The sequence below is a fragment of the Myotis brandtii genome, unplaced genomic scaffold (assembly GCF_000412655.1).
Source record: "Myotis brandtii unplaced genomic scaffold, ASM41265v1 scaffold1035, whole genome shotgun sequence".
Lineage (NCBI taxonomy): Eukaryota > Metazoa > Chordata > Mammalia > Chiroptera > Vespertilionidae > Myotis > Myotis brandtii.
Genome location: NW_005353475.1, coordinates 622799 through 628555, shown reverse-complemented (window position 1 = coordinate 628555; position 5757 = coordinate 622799).

Below are 5757 nucleotides of genomic sequence, written 5' to 3'. Positions count from 1 at the left end.
CTCCCCCCTCCCCCCGAGTGCACAAATTTTTGTGCACCAGGCCTCTAGTCTATAATAATAAAAGCGTAATATGCTAATTAGACCGACATCATTCTGGATAAAGCTGGGGTTGCGAGGGAAGCCTGGGTCCCGGGTGCTAAAGGGAAGCCGGTGCCGGCAGCCGGGGGAAGGAAGGCCTATTCTTGCATGCATTTCGTGCATCAGGCCTCTAGTTATAAATAAGATAAATTACATTGATTTAAAAAACCCACAAAAGTATGGTTTCTGTGACCGGCATATTTCACTGTCCTCAATGTTCATCCATGTATGGCATATTCCCTTCTTTTTTAAGGCTGCAAAGTATTTCAGTGTATGGGTATACATTTTCTTTATCCATGTACATATCCACAGACATTTAGTTTGCTTTCTCATCTTAGCTATTGTGAATAGTGCTGCCATGAACATGGCAGTGCTTATATCTCTTTGAGATCCTAATCTCAATACTTTAGGACAAATAACTAGAAGTAGGGTTGCTGCATCACTTGGTAGTTCTATTTTTAAGTTTTGAGGATATTCAATACAGTTTTCCATAGTGGCTAGAACATTTTGTCTAAGATAAGTAAGCTCTATAGATCTGTTGTACAATATGGTACCTATAATCAACCATAAATTATTGTGCACTTAAAAATCTGTTAAGAGGGTAGATCTTAGGTAAAGGTTAAGTGTTCTTACCAAAATAAAATAAATTTATAACCAAAAACCCTGATTCATTGAACTAAAATTATTTTAAAATATTGATTGCAGATTAAAAAACAAAAAGTATAAATGAGAAATAAAATTGCATTATTTTTGAAAGGGTATCAACCATAAGCTCAGTAGCCATCAGTTTGAAGAAGCAAATTGTTATAAAAATTTTACTTTTAATTATTACTCTTAATTAGTGAATTTACTAATAGTTGCACCCTGCATAAGAGCATTTCTTTTATGTCTGTATCTAAGCAGCATTGGGAGAAATGTTTGTTTATTAAAAAAAATCAATATCTAATAATTTTCTTGTATTTTTAAAGACATAAAGGGAATCTCTTTTGTTATAATTTTTCTTTATTTATTCAAATGTATTTTTAATTTTACTTTAAAAAAATCTTCAATGTTGAAAGTATTACATATGTCCCCATTGCCCCCCAAGTTGACCCATTCTAGCCTGTCCCCACCCTCCACCCCAGGCCTTCGCCACCATATTGTCTGCGCCCATGAGTTATGCTTATATGAGCACAAGTTCTTTGGTTGATCTCTTCCATCTGAGATTCATCAGTCTGTTCCATGCTTCTATGTCTCTGGTTTTGTTCATCAATTTATTTTGTTTGTTTGATTCCACATATGAATGAGATCATGTGATACCTATCTTTCTCTGGCTTGTTTTCCTTAGCATAATATACTCTCCAGGTCCCTCCATGCTGTCTCAAAGGGTAAGAGATCCTTCTTTTTTACTGATGCATGGTATTTCATGGTATAATTGTATCACAGCCTTTTTATCCACTCATCTCTGATGGGCACTTGGGCTGTTTCCACATCTTAACTATTGTACATTGTGCCATTATGAACATAGGGGTGCATATATTCTTTCTGATTGATGTTTTGGGATTCTTAGGATATATTCCTAGAAGTGGGATCACTGGATCAAATAACAGTTCCATATTTCATTTTTGAGGAAACTTTGTACTACTTTCCATAGTGATTGCACCAGTCTGCATTCCCACCAGCAGTGTACTAGGGTTCCCTTTTCACAACATCCTCACCAGCACTTATCATTTGTTGATTTGTTGAGTATAGCCATTCTGACAGGTATGAGGTGATACATTATATCAATTTGGAATTGTAGTATATGAAGTAAGATAGAGGTCAAAATTCATGTTTTATTTGGAAAAGACACTCACTGGCAATAGAGTTCCATTATTTTTGCCGTAATGCATTACATTCTAATTATTTCCAGTTTAATAATTTACTTAGCATTTTTCAATATCCACATTCTAAGAAAGTAACGAAGCTACACAAAATTATATACAGGTGCTTTGTTGTTTAATTATCTTGGAAATATATCTTTTTTATTGCTTATTGATACACAATAATAAAGCAATAAATTTCATGAAATCCTAACATAGAGTAAAAAATCCATGTTATAAATGTAAATATGACTATTTTGGAAGTTTTCACTTATGTATTTATTTAGAAAATATTTACATTAGTTCTGGTCTTACTCATACAGAAGATACAGTATCAGACACTAAGAATAACTTGGACTGTTGAGTAAGAGATGCATTACTACTCAGTTCACCAAAGAAACCTTCCACTACTCCTTTAGACACAGAGTTCAGCTGCTCCAATCCTTCTAATATGTAAAGGATTCAGTCTTAGCTCTACCATTATACCTAAGGAGGTAGGAAAAATAATTCTGTTAAAGTAGGCAGCTTGATAGACATGAGCTGGGAGAGGTAGTTCGGGCCTGCAGGGGATACCTGAGAGATGTGACAAACCAAAACTAACAAGAACAGCAGACCCAAGAATGAGGGAGAGGGAGGCTTAAAACATCCTCCAGGATGTGGTCTAACTGATAGCACAGCACAGTTTTCAGATAGGGTGGCCTTGAAGCTTAAGGAGATTTTTTCTTTTTTTGAGACATGAGGGAGGGGGTGATTTATTTCTTGCCTAGGAACATTCCTGCCTAGAGGTATACATTTTAGAACTCCCAAATAAGTGGTGCACTTGGTTCGGCTTTGGCAGGCTGAGCTGCCTGCTTAAGCTATATCTGAGTGTATTCATTTTCTGCAAATAAACTCTCACCTGCTTTTGCTGCTATTTGTTGTTGTCTCTTGTTTGAATTCATTTCTACAAGCAAAGCAAGAACTGGGAACACAGAAATCACCTCTGACATCTAGACCACCTCTGATGATTTTTCCACCAAAGATGATCAAGTTCTAATCTGTAGATATAGTAGATTACATTTGAATATAGTACATTACATTTGAAAAGTGAATTAAGGTTTCAGATAAAATAAAACTGCCAATGAACTAACCTTGAAATGGGATGAGTGTACTGGATTTTCCCAGTGAGCCCAATCTAATGACATGACTTAAAATTGGAAGGAAAGTCAGAGATATGAGACAAGAGGATAGCTTAGTCTTGGCTTCCAAGGCTGCTTTTTTGCAGATGGAGGAAAGGAGCAAGGCATCAAGGAGTGTCAGTCGGTCTAAAAACTGAACAAGTCTCTTAGGATACAGCCAGCAAGGAAGTGCACATTTCATTCCTAAAATTATAAGGAACATAGCCCAGATATGTACGAAAACAACTCCTGGAACAGAAAACAGGACTTTAAGGAAATAGTCTGCCCAGCTCTGACTCACACTAATTACAACAAGTTAGCAGTCTTAATGTCCAGGGAGTCTGCTCACTGAAGTTTGAACTCACTTGAAGATTGGCCATCAACCCATGTCATTTTTCATCCAGAAGATTCTGGGATAAGGCTGTGCCACCCGACTGTTTATTCAGAGAATGCTAGCTGGGATTAATCAGTCGTCTCCTCACCTTTCTCTGTGAAGTGCCCAGCTTGATGCCTTGTTACCTTGCAGCCACCTCCAGCTACTTGAATAGTCATAAGCAGACACTGCAGAAATCAAGGCCATGAGAGAATTACTGAGCTCCCGAATATAAAGTCTCCTCTGTGGCCAAGGAAACATGGAAAGGGTTTCTAGTAATCAGAAAAAAAAGTGTTACTTCTACCCTCCTAAGTCCCAGTTTTCTCCTTTAGAGGACATTAACTGAGCTGCTAATTATATCCAGGAAATGGTATTTTTTGCTAATTTTCTGTCTGCTTTGTGTTTTCTGTTTATCCATTTAGTCAGTTCTCCAGGGACTAAGTTGATTTCCTCCACATCCCATCGGTAAAACAACCAGTAACAAATGCTCCCCTTCTTCCTCATCCTCCTTTTCTTGCTGAAGTATGAGTTATCAATTGTGACACGAGGCTTAACAAAACACACCCAGTGTTGTCACCAATCTGTGTGCACACCTGTGTTGGATTGTCATTGTAATCATAGGGTCTTATACCTTGTCCCAAAACAAACCTTACTAGTGATTCAAAGGCTACAAGCAAGAAGCGGACACATGAAGCATTCCTTTCTGAAGGTGCCAAGTCTAAAGATGCAGTTCCCTATCTGCCCCTTTTTCCTACACTAGGACTCTTTTGGTTTAGGTGTAACTATGAAACACACACACACAAGAATTTCACTGTGCTTCTGGAGCATTTTTCTCAAAACAAGTTTTTGTTTTGTTTTATTAGTTTTGAGTCTTAGTTATATATTTGTCCCATAGATATAAAAGTTCTTCATGAATAAGTTTTACTCTCGTCAGCTATTCCACATAAATCCATAAATTGTCAAAACTCACTCAAGATTGACCAGAAATATGCTATTATATTTTCCCTAAAGACTTGTCATATAGGAAATAGCATTGGAATGTTTTTAAGGAGAAAGATTTTCAAGGAAGTCCGATGGAGCTCAGCCTCTCCCGCATGCAGCTCCAAAGGGACTGGGGCGCCTCAGGCCTGCTGTGGGCTAGTTACTCCCTCTGTGCTAGAGAACTGAAGTGACTTACCTAGTGTTTTACAACTAATACTAGTAAATGCAGATGACCTGTACAATCTTAACTTAGCACCTGTTCTCTTTACTATGATATGTAGCCGCTGCTCATGTTATGTAGCTAATTTCTTAAAGAAACATCAAGAATGCCAAGATATTAAAGGCAGAGATATGTGTGTGTGGGGAGTTGTATGAAGCAAGGAAGCATAAGAAACAACAGCTAACTCAATTTTTCATTGCTAAAACCTAGAGAACTTCCGTTTGTTATTACTACAACCCAGGAGTATTTAGGAAAGAGGCAAACCATAAAATGAATTTGAACATACAGGAAAAGCCAAGATAATGACAAATCATGTGTGATGTGCAAATAAATTGGAACTTTATTCTGCAGGCAACTTAGAGCCAGTAAAGCTAGGGGGTTAAATCTTTGAATTTTTATTTTAGAACAATAACCCTGATGGCATCATGGAATATTAATTGAGGAGAAGAAAAAAAATCAGAGAGGGAAATCAAATAGGAGGGTATTATTAAAGAAATACAAAAAAATAATCTGTGCCATCAACAAAGACTAGTGAGCTTAGCTTATTATTTATGAAACAACAGAATCAATAGGTAATGTGTGAAAAATATGATATTAAATGACTGTTAAATTTGAAGAGACTGTGGAGCATACAAATAAAGATGCCTAATAATTATTAGGATGTATAAGAATGATACATTGAGTAAAGGTTTGGACTGTGCAAATATTTAGGATACCCAAAGGAATAAGTGTTAGTCAAGGTCATGCCAATGGAAAATAAATTTGTAAAATTATTTAGGAAGTAGCAGAAAGCCCAAGGCCAGAATCATGAAGGAGACATTTATTTGAGTGTCTGCCAGTATAACAGGGACCATAAAGAAAAGTCAGAAAAGAAGTAAAATGAAACTTGTCCAGAAAAAGTCATAAAAACTTGAAATTATCCTTAAAGGAACACCTTCTTTAGGATAGAAATACTGGAAGAATGGTGACATGCTTTTCCTTGGAAATGGAATGAACACATAAACATAGATGGGTTAAAAACCATAACACAAGTTGTTATGACTTGCTAACATTTGTTAAGTGAGGCACAGGGTGCCAAATGTAGAACTGTGTTTCAACAGAAGTCCA